Genomic DNA, 12,399 nt, shown 5'->3' with positions numbered 1-12,399 from the left:
CAGACAGGAGGAGATTGGTGTCAGTGACTGGGATTGTTTGAAATCAGAAAGGAGGAGATTGGTGTCAGTGACTGTGGGGTTTGTTTATATCAGACAGAAGGAGATTGGTGTCATTCACTGTCGGGCTGGTTTATATCAGACAGGAGGAGATTGGTGTCAGTGACTGGGATTGGTTGATATCAGAGAGGAGCAGATTGGTGTCAGTGACTGGGGGGTTGGTTTATATCAGACAGGAGGGGAATGGTGTCAGTGACTGTGGGGTTGGTTTATATCAGACAGGAGGAGATTGGTTTCAGTGACTTTGGGGTTGGTTTATATCAGACAGAAGGATATTGGTGTCAGTGACTGTGGGGTTGGTTTATATCAGACAGGCGGAGATTGGTGTCAGTGACTGTGGGGTTGGTTTATATCAGACAGGAGGAGATTGGTGTCAGTGACTGTGGGGTTGGTTTACATCAGGCAGGAGATTGGTGTCAGTGACTGGGGTTGGTTTCTATCAGACAGAAGGAGATTGGTGTCAGTGACTTTGGGCTTGGTTTATATCAGACAGGAGGAGATTGGTGTCAGTGACTGTGGCGTTGGTTTCTATCAGACAGAAGGAGATTGGTGTCAGTGACTTTGGGCTTGGTTTATATCAGACAGAAGGAGATTGGTGTCAGTGACTTTGGGCTTGGTTTATATCAGACAGGAGGAGATTGGTGTCAGTGGCTGAGATTGTTTTATATCAGACAGGAGGAGATTGGTGTCAGTGACTGTGGGGTTGGTTTCTATCAGACAGTAGGAGATTGGTGTCTGTGACTGTGGTGCCGATTTAGATCAGACAGGAGGAGATTGGTGTCAGTGACTGTGCATTTGGTTTCTATCAGACAGGACGAGATTGGGAGTCAGTGACTGTGGGGTTGGTTTATATCAGACAGGAGGAGATTGGTGTCAGTTACTGTGGGGCTGGTTTATATCAAACCGGAGGAGATTCGTATCAGTGACTGTGGGTTTGGTTTATATCAGACAGGAGGAGATTGGTGTCAGTGACTGTGTGGTTGGTTTATATCAGACAGGAGGAGATTGGTGTCAGTGACTGTGGGGTTGGTTTCTGTCAGACGGGGGAGATTGGTGTCAGGGACTGTGGGATTGGTTTATATCAGACAGGAGGAGATTGGTGTCAGTGACTGTGGGGTTGGATTATATCAGACAGGAGGAGATTAGTGTCAGCAACTGTGGGGCTGGTTTATATTAGACAGGAGGAGATTGGTGTCAGTGACTGTGGGGTTGGTTTCTGTCAGACGGGGGAGATTGGTGTCAGTGACTGGGGCTGGTTTATATCAGACAGGAGGAGATTGGTGTCAGTGACTGCGGGGTTGGTTTATATCAGACAGGAGGAGATTGCTGTCAGTGACTGTGGGGCTGGTTTATATCAGACAGGAGGAGATTGGTGTCAGTGACTGTGGTGCTGGTTTATATCAGACAGGAGGAGATTGGTGTCAGGGACTGTGGGATTGCTTTATATCAGACAGGAGGAGATTAGTGTCAGTGACTGGGGCTGGTTTATATCAGACAGTGGGAGACTGGTGTCAGTGACTGTGCAGCTGGTTTATATCAGACAGGAGGAGATTGGTGTCAGTGACTGGGATTGTTTGAAATCAGACAGGAGGAGATTGGTGTCAGTGACTGGGGCTGGTTTACATCAGACAGGAGGAGATTGGTGTCAGTGACTGTGGGGCTGGTTTATATCAGACAGGAGGAGATTGGTGTCAGTGACTGGGATTGGTTTATATCAGACAGGAGGAGATTGGTGTCAGTGACTGGGATTGGTTTATATCAGACAGGAGGAGATTGGTGTCAGTCACTGTGGGGCTGGTTTATATCAGACAGGAGGAGATTGGTGTCAGTGACTGGGATTGGTTTATATCAGACAGGAGGAGATTGGTGTCAGTGACTGTGGGGTTGGTTTATATCAGACAGGAGGAGATTGGTGTCAGTGACTGTGGGGTTGGTTTATATCAGACAGGAGGTGATTGGTGTCAGTGACTGTGGGGTTGGTTTATATCAGACAGGAGGAGATTGGTTTCAGTGACTGTCGGGTTGCTTTATATCAGACAGGAGGAGACTGGTGTCAGTGACTTTGTGGTTGGTTTATATCAGGCAGGAGGAGATTGGTGTCAGTGACTGCGGTTGGTTTATATCAGACAGTAGGAGATTAGTGTCAGTGACTGGGGTTGGTTTATATCAGACAGGAGGAGATTGGTGTCAGTGGCTTTGGGGTAGGTTTATATCAGACAGGAGGTGATTGGTGTCAGTGACTGTGGGGTTGGTTTACATCAGACAGGAGATTGGTGTCAGTGACTGTGGGTTAGGTTTCTATCAGACAGGACGAGATTGGTGTCAGTGACTGTGGGGTTGGTTTATATCAGACAGGAGGAGATTGGTGTCAGTGACTATGGGGTCGGTTTATATCAGACAGGACATGATTGGTGTCAGTGACTGGGGTTTGTTTAGATCAGACAGGAGGAGATTGGTGTCAGTTACTGTGGGGTTGGTTTTATCAAACCGGAGGAGATTGGTGTCAGTGACTGTGGGGTTGGTTTCTGTCAGACGGGGGAGATTGGTGTCAGTGACTGTGGGGTTGGTTTATATCAGCCAGGAGGAGATTGGTGTCAGTGACTGTGGGGTTGATTTAAATCAGACAGGAGGAGACTGGTGTCAGTGACTATGGGGTTGGTTTATATCAGACAGGAGAAGATTGGTGTCAGTGACTGGGGTTTGTTTATATCAGACAGGAGCAGATTGGTTTCAGTTACTGTGGGGTTGGTTTATATCAAACCGGAGGAGATTCGTATCAGTGACTGTGGGGTTGGTTTATATCAGACAGGAGGAGATTGGTGTCAGTGACTGTGGGGTTGGTTTATATCAGACAGGAGGTGAATGGTGTCAGTGACTGTGGGGTTGGTTTCTGTCAGACGGGGGAGATTGGTGTCAGGGACTGTGGGATTGATTTATATCAGACGGGAGGAGATTAGTGTCAGTGACTGTGGGGCTGGGTAATATCAGACAGGAGGTGATTAGTGTCAGTGACTGTGTGGTTGGTTTATATCAGACAGGAGGAGATTAGTGTCAGTTACTGTGGGGTTGGTTTATATCAGACAAGAGGAGATTGGTGTCAGTGACTGTGGGATTGGTTTATATCAGACAGGAGAAGATTGGTGTCAATGACTGTGGGATTGGTTTATATCAGACAGGAGAAGATTGGTGTCAGTGACTGTGGGGTTGGTTTGTATCAGACAGGAGGAGATTGGTGTCAGTGACTGTGGGGTTGGTTTATATCAGACAGGAGGAGATTGGTGTCAGTGACTGTGGGGTTCGTTTATATCAGACAGGAGGAGATTGGTGTCAGTGACTGTGTGGTTGTTTTATATCAGACAAGAGGAGATTGGTTTCAGTGACTGTGAGGTTGGTTTATATCAGACAGGAGGAGATTGGTGTCAGTGACTGGGGCTGGTTTATATCAGACAGGAGGAGATTGGTGTCAGTGACTGCGGGGTTGATTTATATCAGACAGGAGGGGATTGGTGTCAGTGACTGTGGGGAGGGTTTATATCAGACAGGAGGAGATTGGTGTCAATGACTGGGGTTGGTTTATATCAGACAGGAGGAGATTCGTGTCAGTGAGTTTCGGGTTGGTTTGTATCAGACAGGAGGAGATTGGTGTCAGTGACTTTGGGGTTGGTTTATATCAGACAGGAGGAGATTCGTGTCAGTGACGGTGGTTGGTTTATATCAGACAGGAGGAGATTAGTGTCAGGGACTGGGGTTGGTTTATATCAGACAGGAGGAGATTGGTGTCAGTGACTTTGGGGTTAGTTTATCTCAGACAGGAGGAGATTGGTTTCAGTGACTGGGGCTGGTTTATATCAGAAAGGAGGAGATTGGTGTCAGTGACTGTACGGCTGATCTTATATCAGAAAGGAGGAGATTGGTGTCAGTGACTGGGATAGTTTGAAATCAGACAGGAGGAGATTGGTGTCAGTGACTGTGGGGTTGGTTTATATCAGACAGGAGGAGATTGGTGTCAGTCACTGTGGGGCTGGTTGAAATCAGACAGGAGGAGATTGGTGTCAGTGACTGGGATTGGTTGATATCAGAGAGGAGGCGATTGGTGTCAGTGACTGGGGGATTGGTTTATATCAGACAGGAGGGGAATGGTGTCAGTGACTGTGGGGTTGGTTTATATCAGACAGGAGGAGATTGGTGTCAGTCACTGTGGGCTTGGTTTTCATCAGGCAGGATATTGGTGTCAGTGACTGGGGTTTGTTTATATCAGACAGGAGGAGATTGGTGTCAGTTACTGTGGGGTTGCTTTATATCAAACCGGAGGAGATTCGTATCAGTGACTGTGGGTTTGGTTTATATCAGACAGGAGGAGATTGGTGTCAGTGACTGTGTGGTTGGTTTATATCAGACAGGAGGAGATTGGTGTCAGTGACTGTGGGGTTGATTTCTGTCAGACGGGGGAGATTGGTGTCAGGGACTGTGGGGTTGATTTATATCAGACAGGAGGAGATTGGTGTCAGTGACTGTGGGGTTGGATTATATCAGACAGGAGGAGATTAGAGTCAGCAACTGTGGGGCTGGTTTATATTAGACAGGAGGAGATTAGTTTCATTGACTGGGGGGTTGGATTATATCAGACAGGAGGAGATTGGTGTCAGTGACTGCGGGGTTGGTTTATATCAGACAGGAGGAGATTGGTGTCAGTGACTGTGGGGCTGGTTTATATCAGACAGGAGGAGATTGGTGTCAGTGACTGTGGGTTTGGTTTATATCAGAAAGGAGGAGATTGGTGTCAGTGACTGGGGCTGGTTTATATCAGACAGGAGGAGACTGGTGTCAGTGACTGTGCAGCTGGTTTATATCAGACAGGAGGAGATTGGTGTCAGTGACAGGGATTGGTTGAAATCAGACAGGAGGAGATTGGTGTCAGTGACTGGGGCTGGTTTATATCAGACAGGAGGAGATTGGTGTCAGTGACTGTGGGGCTGGTTTATATCAGACAGGAGGAGATTGGTGTCAGTGACTGGGGCTGGTTTATATCAGACAGGAGGAGACTGGTGTCAGTGACTGTGCAGCTGGTTTATATCAGACAGGAGGAGATTGGTGTCAGTGACAGGGGCTGGTTTATATCAGACAGGAGGAGATGGTGTCAGTGACTGGGGCTAGTTTTTTCAGACAGGAGGAGATTGGTGTCTGTGACTGTGGGGCTGGTTTATATCAGACAGGAGGAGATTGGCGTCAGTCACTGTGGGGCTGGTTTATATCAGACAGGAGGAGATTGGTGTCAGTGACTGGGATTGGTTTATATCAGACAGGAGGAGATTGGTGTCAGTGACTATGGGGTTGGTTTATATCAGACAGGAGGAGATTGGTGTCAATGACTATGGGGTTGGTTTATATCAGACAGAAGAAGATTGGTGTCAGTGACTGGGGTTTGTTTATATCAGACAGGAGGAGATTGGTGTCGGTTACTGTGGGGTTGGTTTATATCAGACAGGAGGAGATTGGTGTCAGTGACTGTGTGGTTGGTTTATATCAGACAGGAGGAATTTGGTGTCAGTGACTGTGGGGTTGGTTTCTGTCAGACGGGGGAGATTGGTGTCAGGGACTGTGGGGATGGTTTATATCAGACAGGAGGAGATTCGTGTCAGCGACTGTGGGGTTGGTTTATATTAGACAGTAGGAGATTGGTGTCAGTGACTGGGGGTTTGGTTTATATCAGACAGGAGGAGATTGGTGTCAGTGACTGTGGGGTTGGTTTATATCAGGCAGGAGGAGATTGGTGTCAGTGACTGTGTGCCTGGTATTTATCAGACATGAGGAGATTGGTGTCAGTGACTGTGGGGTTGGTTTATATCAGACAGGAGGAGATTGGTGTCAGTGACTGTGCGGCTGGCTTATATCAGATAGGAGGAGATTGGTGTCAGTGACTGTGGGGCTGGTTTATATCAGACAGGAGGAGATTGGTGTCAGTGACTGGGGGGTTGGTTTATATCAGACAGGAGGAGATTGGTGTCAGTGACTGTGGGGTTGGTTTATATCAGACAGGAGGAGATTGGTGTCAGTGACTGTGGGGTTGGTTTATATCAGACAAAAGGAGATTGGTGTCAGTGACAGGGATTGGTTGAAATCAGACAGGAGGAGATTGGTGTCTGTGACTGGGGTTGATTTATATCAGACAGGAGGAGATTGGTGTCAGTGACTGTGGGGTTGGTTTACATCAGACAGGAGATTGGTGTTAGTGACTGTGGGGTTGGTTTCTATCAGACAGAAGGAGATTGGTGTCAGTGACTGTGGGGTTGGTTTATATCAGACAGGAGGAGATTAGTGTCAGTGACTGCGGGGTTGGTTTATATCAGACAGGAGGAGATTGGTGTCAGTGACTGCGGGGTTGGTTTATATCAGACAGGAGGAGATTGGTGTCAGTGACTGTGGGGCTGGTTTATATCAGACAGGAGGAGATTGGTGTCAGTGACTGTGGTGTTGGTTTATATCAGACAGGAGGAGATTGGTGTCAGTGACTGGGGCTGCTTTATATCAGACAGGAGGAGACTGGTGTCAGTGACTGTGCAGCTGGTTTATATCAGACAGGAGGAGATTGGTGTCAGTGACTGGGATTAGTTGAAATCAGACAGGAGGAGATTGGTGTCAGTGACTGGGGCTGGTTTACATCAGACAGGAGGAGATTGGTTTCAGTGACTGTGGGGTTGGTTTATATCAGGCAGGAGGAGATTGGTGTCAGTGACTGGGGGTTTGGTTTATATCAGACAGGAGGAGATTGGTGTCAGTGACTGTGGGGTTGGTTTATATCAGGCAGGAGGAGATTGGTGTCAGTGACTGTGTGCCTGGTATTTATCAGACATGACGAGATTGGTGTCAGTGACTGTGGGGTTGGTTTATATCAGACAGGAGGAGATTGGTGTCAGTGACTGTGCGGCTGGCTTATATCAGATAGGAGGAGATTGGTGTCAGTGACTGTGGGGCTGGTTTATATCAGACAGGAGGAGATTGGTGTCAGTGACTGGGGGGTTGGTTTATATCAGACAGGAGGAGATTGGTGTCAGTGACTGTGGGGTTGGTTTATATCAGACAGGAGGAGATTGGTGTCAGTGACTGTGGGGTTGGTTTATATCAGACAGGAGGAGATTGGTGTCAGTGACTGTGGGGTTGGTTTATATCAGACAGGAGGAGATTGGTGTCAGTGACAGGGATTGGTTGAAATCAGACAGGAGGAGATTGGTGTCAGTGACTGGGGCTGGTTTACATCAGACAGGAGGAGATTGGTGTCAGTGACTGTGGGGTTGGTTTATATCAGACAGGAGGAGATTGGTGTCAGTGACTGGGGGGTTGGTTTATATCAGACAGGAGGAGATTGGTGTCAGTGACTGGGGCTGCTTTATATCAGACAGGAGGAGACTGGTGTCAGTGACTGTGCAGCTGGTTTATATCAGACAGGAGGAGATTGGTGTCAGTGACTGGGATTAGTTGAAATCAGACAGGAGGAGATTGGTGTCAGTGACTGGGGCTGGTTTACATCAGACAGGAGGAGATTGGTTTCAGTGACTGTGGGGTTGGTTTATATCAGACAGGAGGAGATTGGTGTCAGTGACTGTGGGGTTGGTTTATATCAGACAGGCGGAGATTAGTGTCAGTGACTGTGGGGTTGGTTTATATCAGACAGGAGGAGATTGGTGTTGGTTACTGTGGGGTTCATATATATCAAACAGGAGGAGATTGGTGTCAGTGACTGTGGGGTTGGTTTCTGTCAGATGGGGGAGATTGGTGTCAGCGACTGTGGGATTGGTTTATATCAGACAGGAGGAGATTCGTGTCAGTGACTGTGGGGATGGTTTATATCAGACAGGAGGAGATTAGTGTCAGTGACTGTGGGGCTGGTTTATATTAGACAGTAGGAGATTGGTGTCAGTGACTGGGGGGTTGGTTTGTATCAGACAGGAGGAGATTGGTGTCAGTGACTGTGAGGTTGGTTTATATCAGACAGGAGGAGATTGGTGTCAGTGACTGTGTGGCTGGGATTTATCAGACATGAGGAGATTGGTGTCAGTGACTGTGGGTTTGGTTTATATCAGGCAGGAGGAGATTGGTGTCAGTGACTGGGGCTGGTTTATATCAGACAGGAGGAGATTGGTGTGAGTGACTGTGCGGCTGGTTTATATCAGACAGGAGGAGATTGGTGTCAGTGACTGTGGGGTTGTTTATATCAGAAAGGAGGAGATTGGTGTCAGTGACTGTGGGGCTGCTTTAAATCAGACAGGAGGAGATTGGTGTCAGTGACTGGAATTGGTTTATATCAGACAGGAGGAGATTGGTGTCAGTGACTGGGGGGTTGGTTTATATCAGACAGGAGGAGATTGGTGTCAGTGACTGTGGGGTTGGTTTATATCAGACAGGAGGAGATTGGTGTCAGTGACTGTGGGGTTGGTTTATATCAGACAGAAGGAGATTGGTGTCAGTGACTGTGGGGTTGGTTTATATCAGACAGCAGGAGATTGGTGTCAGTGACTGTGGGTTTGATTTATATCAGACAGGAGGAGATTGGTGTCAGTGACTGTGGGGTTGGTTTACATCAGACAGGAGATTGGTGTCAGTGACTGGGGTTGGTTTCTATCAGACAGAAGGAGATTGGTGTCAGTGACTGTGGGGTTGGTTTATATCAGACAGGAGGAGATTGGTGTCTGTGACTGTGGGTTGGTTTATATCAGACAGGTGGAGATTGGTGTCAGTGACTGTGGGGTTGGTTATATCAGACAGGAGGATATTGGTGTCAGTGACTGTGGCGTTGGTTTATATCAGACAGGAGGAGATTGGTGTCAGTGACTGGGGTTGTTTTATATCAGACAGGAGGAGATTGGTGTCAGTGACTGTGTGGTTGGTTTCTGTCAGACGGTGGAGACTGGTGTCAGGGACTGGTGCTGTTTTATATCGGACAGGAGGAGATTGGTGTCAGTGACTGTGCGGCTGGTCTTATATCAGACAGGAGGAGATTGGTGTCAGTGACTGGGATTGGTTGAAATCAGACAGGAGGAGATTGGTGTCAGTGACGGGGGCTGGTTTATATCAGACAGGAGGTGATTGGTGTCAGTGACTGGGGTTGGTTGATATCAGGCAGGAGGAGATTGGTGTCAGTGACTGGGTTGTTGGTTTATATCAGACAGGAGGAGATTGGTGTCACTGACTGTGCAGTTGGTTTATATCAGACAGGACGAGATCCGTGTCAGTGACTGTGGGGTTGGTTTACATCAGACAGGAGAAGATTGGTGTCAGTGACTATGGGGTTGGTTTATATCAGACAGGAGGAGATTGGTGTCAGTGACTGTGGGGTTGGTTTATATCAGACAGGAGGAGATTGGTGTCAGTGACTGTGAGTTTGGTTTCTATCAGACAGGACGAGATTGGTGTCAATGACTGTGGGGTTGGTTTATATCAGACAGGAGGAGACTGGTGTCAGTGACTATGGGGTTGGTTTATATCAGACAGGAGAAGATTGTTGTCAGTGACTGGGGTTTGTTTATATCACACAGGAGGAGATTGGTGTCAGTTACTGTGGGGTTGGTTTATATCAAACCGGAGGAGATTCGTATCAGTGACTGTGGCGTTGGTTTATATCAGACAGGAGGTGATTGCTGTCAGTGACTGTGGGGTTGGTTTCTGTCAGACGGGGGAGATTGGTGTCAGAGACTGTGGGATTTGTTTATATCAGACGGGAGGAGATTAGTGTCAGTGACTGTGGGGTTGGCTTATATTAGACAGGAGGAGATTGGTGTCAGTGACTGTGGGATTGGTTTATATCAGACAGGAGAAGATTTGTGTCAGTGACTGTGGGGTTGGTTTAAATCAGACAGGAGGAGATTGGTGTCAGTGACTGTGGGGTTGGTTTTTATCAGACAGGAGGAGATTGGTGTCAGTGACTGTGGGTTTGGTTTATGTCAGACGGGGGAGATTGGTGTCAGGGACTGTAGGACTGGTTTATATCAGACAGGAGGAGATTGGTATCAGTGACTGTGGGGTTGGTTTATATCAGACAGGAGGACATTGGTGTCAGTGACTGTGAGTTTGGTTTCTATCAGACAGGACGAGATTGGTGTCAATGACTGTGGCATTGGTTTATATCGGACAGGAGGAGACTGGTGTCAGTGACTATGGGGTTGGTTTATATCAGACAGGAGAAGATTGGTGTCAGTGACTGGGGTTTGCTTATATCAGACAGGATGAGATTGGTGTCAGTTACTGTGGGGTTGGTTTATATCAAACCGGAGGAGATTCGTATCAGTGACTTTGGCGTTGGTTTATATCAGACAGGAGGAGATTGGTGTCAGTGACGGTGGGGTTGGTTTATATCAGACAGGAGGAGATTGGTGTCAGTGACTGTGGGGTTGGTTTATATCAGACAGCAGAAGATTGGTGTCAGTGACTGGGGTTGGTTTATATCAGACAGGAGGAGATTGGTGACTGTGACTGGGGCTGTTTTGTATCAGCCTGGAGGAGATTGGTGTCAGTGACTGGGCTGCTTTATATCAGACTGGAGGAGATTGGTGTCAGTGACTGTGGGGCTGGTTTATATCAGACAGGAGAAGATTGGTGTCAGTGACTGGAGTTGTTTTATATCAGACAGGAGGAGATTGGTGTCAGTGACTGTGGGGTTGTTTCATATCAGACAGGAGGAGATTGGTGTCCATGATTGTGGGGATGGTTTATATCAGACATGAGGAGATTGGTGTCAGTGACTTTGGGGTTGGTTTATATCAGACAGGAGACGACTGGTGTCAGTGACTGTGGGGTTGGTTTATATCAGACAGGAGGAGATTGCTGTCAGTGACAGGTGTTGGTTTATATCAGACAGGAGGAGCTTGGTGTCAGTGACTGGGGCTGGTTTATATCAGACAGGAGGAGATTGCTGTCAGTGACTGTGGGGTTGGTTTATATCAGACAGGAGGAGATTGCTGTCTGTGTCTGTGGGGTTGGTTTATATCAGACAGGATGAGATTGGTGTCAGTGAGTGTGGGTCTGTTTTATATCAGCTGGGAGGAGATTGGTGTCAGTGACTATGGGGCTGGTTTATATCAGACAGGAGGAGATTCGTGTCAGTGACTGTGGGGTTGGTTTCTATTAGACAGGAGGAGATTGGTGTCTGTGACTTTGGGGATGGTTTTTATCAGACAGGAGGAGATTGGTGTCAGTGACTGTGGGGTTGGATTCTATCAGACAGGAGAAGATTGGTGTCAGTGACTGTGGGTTTGGTTTATATCAGACAGGAGGAGATTGGTGTCAGTGACTGTGGGGTTGGTTTATATCAGACAGGAGAAGATTGGTGTCAGTGACTGGGGTTGGTTTATATCAGACAGGAGGAGTTTGGTGTCTGTGACTGGGGCTGGTTTATATCAGATGGGAGGAGATTGTTGTCAGTGACTGTGGGGTTGATTTATATCAGACAGGGGAAGATTGGTGTCAGTGACCGGGGTTGGTTTATATCAGACAGGAGGAGATTGGTGTTGGTGATTGGGGCTGGTGTATATCAGACAGGAGGAGTTGGTGTCCGCGATTTTGGGATTTGTTTTATTTCAGACAGGAGGAGATTGGTGTCAGTGACTGTGGGGTTGGTTTATATCAGACAGGAGGAGATTGGTGTCAGTGACTGTGGGGTTGGTGTATATCAGACAGGAGGAGATTGGTGTCTGTGATTGTGGGGTTGGTTTATATCAGACAGGAGGAGATTGGTGTCAGTGACTGTGGGGCTGGTTTATATCTGACAGGACGAGATTGGTGTTGGTGACTGTGGGGGTGGTTTATATCAGACAGGGGGAGATTGCTCTCAGTGACTGGGGTTTGTTGATATCAGACAGGAGGAGATTGGTGTCAGTGACTGGGGCTGGTTTATATCAGACAGGACGAGATAGCTGTCAGTGACTGTGGGTTTGGTTTATGTCAGACAGGAGGAGATTGGTATCAGTGAGTGTGGGGCTGCTTTATATCAGACAGGAGGAGATTGGTGTCATTAACTGTGGTATTACTTTATATCAGACAGGGGGAGATTGGTGTCAGTGACTGGGATTGGTTTCTATCAGACAGGAGGAGATTGGTGTCAGTGACTGTGGGTTGGTTTCTATCAGACAGGAGGAGATTGGTGTCTGTGACTGTGGGGCTGATTTATATCAGAGAGCAGGAGATTGGTGTCAGTGACTGTGGGGCTGGTTTATGTCAGACAGGAGGAGATTCGTGTCAGTGACTGTGGGGTTGGTTTCTATTAGACAGGAAGAGATTGGTGTCTGTGAATTTGGGGCTGGTTTATATCAGACAGGAGGAGATTGGTGTCAGTAACTGTGGGGATGGTTTCTA

Source organism: Somniosus microcephalus, chromosome 4 (assembly GCF_052327205.1).
Source record: "Somniosus microcephalus isolate GS21.2 chromosome 4, FLI_Smic_1.0, whole genome shotgun sequence".
Taxonomy (NCBI): domain Eukaryota; kingdom Metazoa; phylum Chordata; class Chondrichthyes; order Squaliformes; family Somniosidae; genus Somniosus; species Somniosus microcephalus.
Note: the sequence above shows the minus strand (reverse complement) of the source record.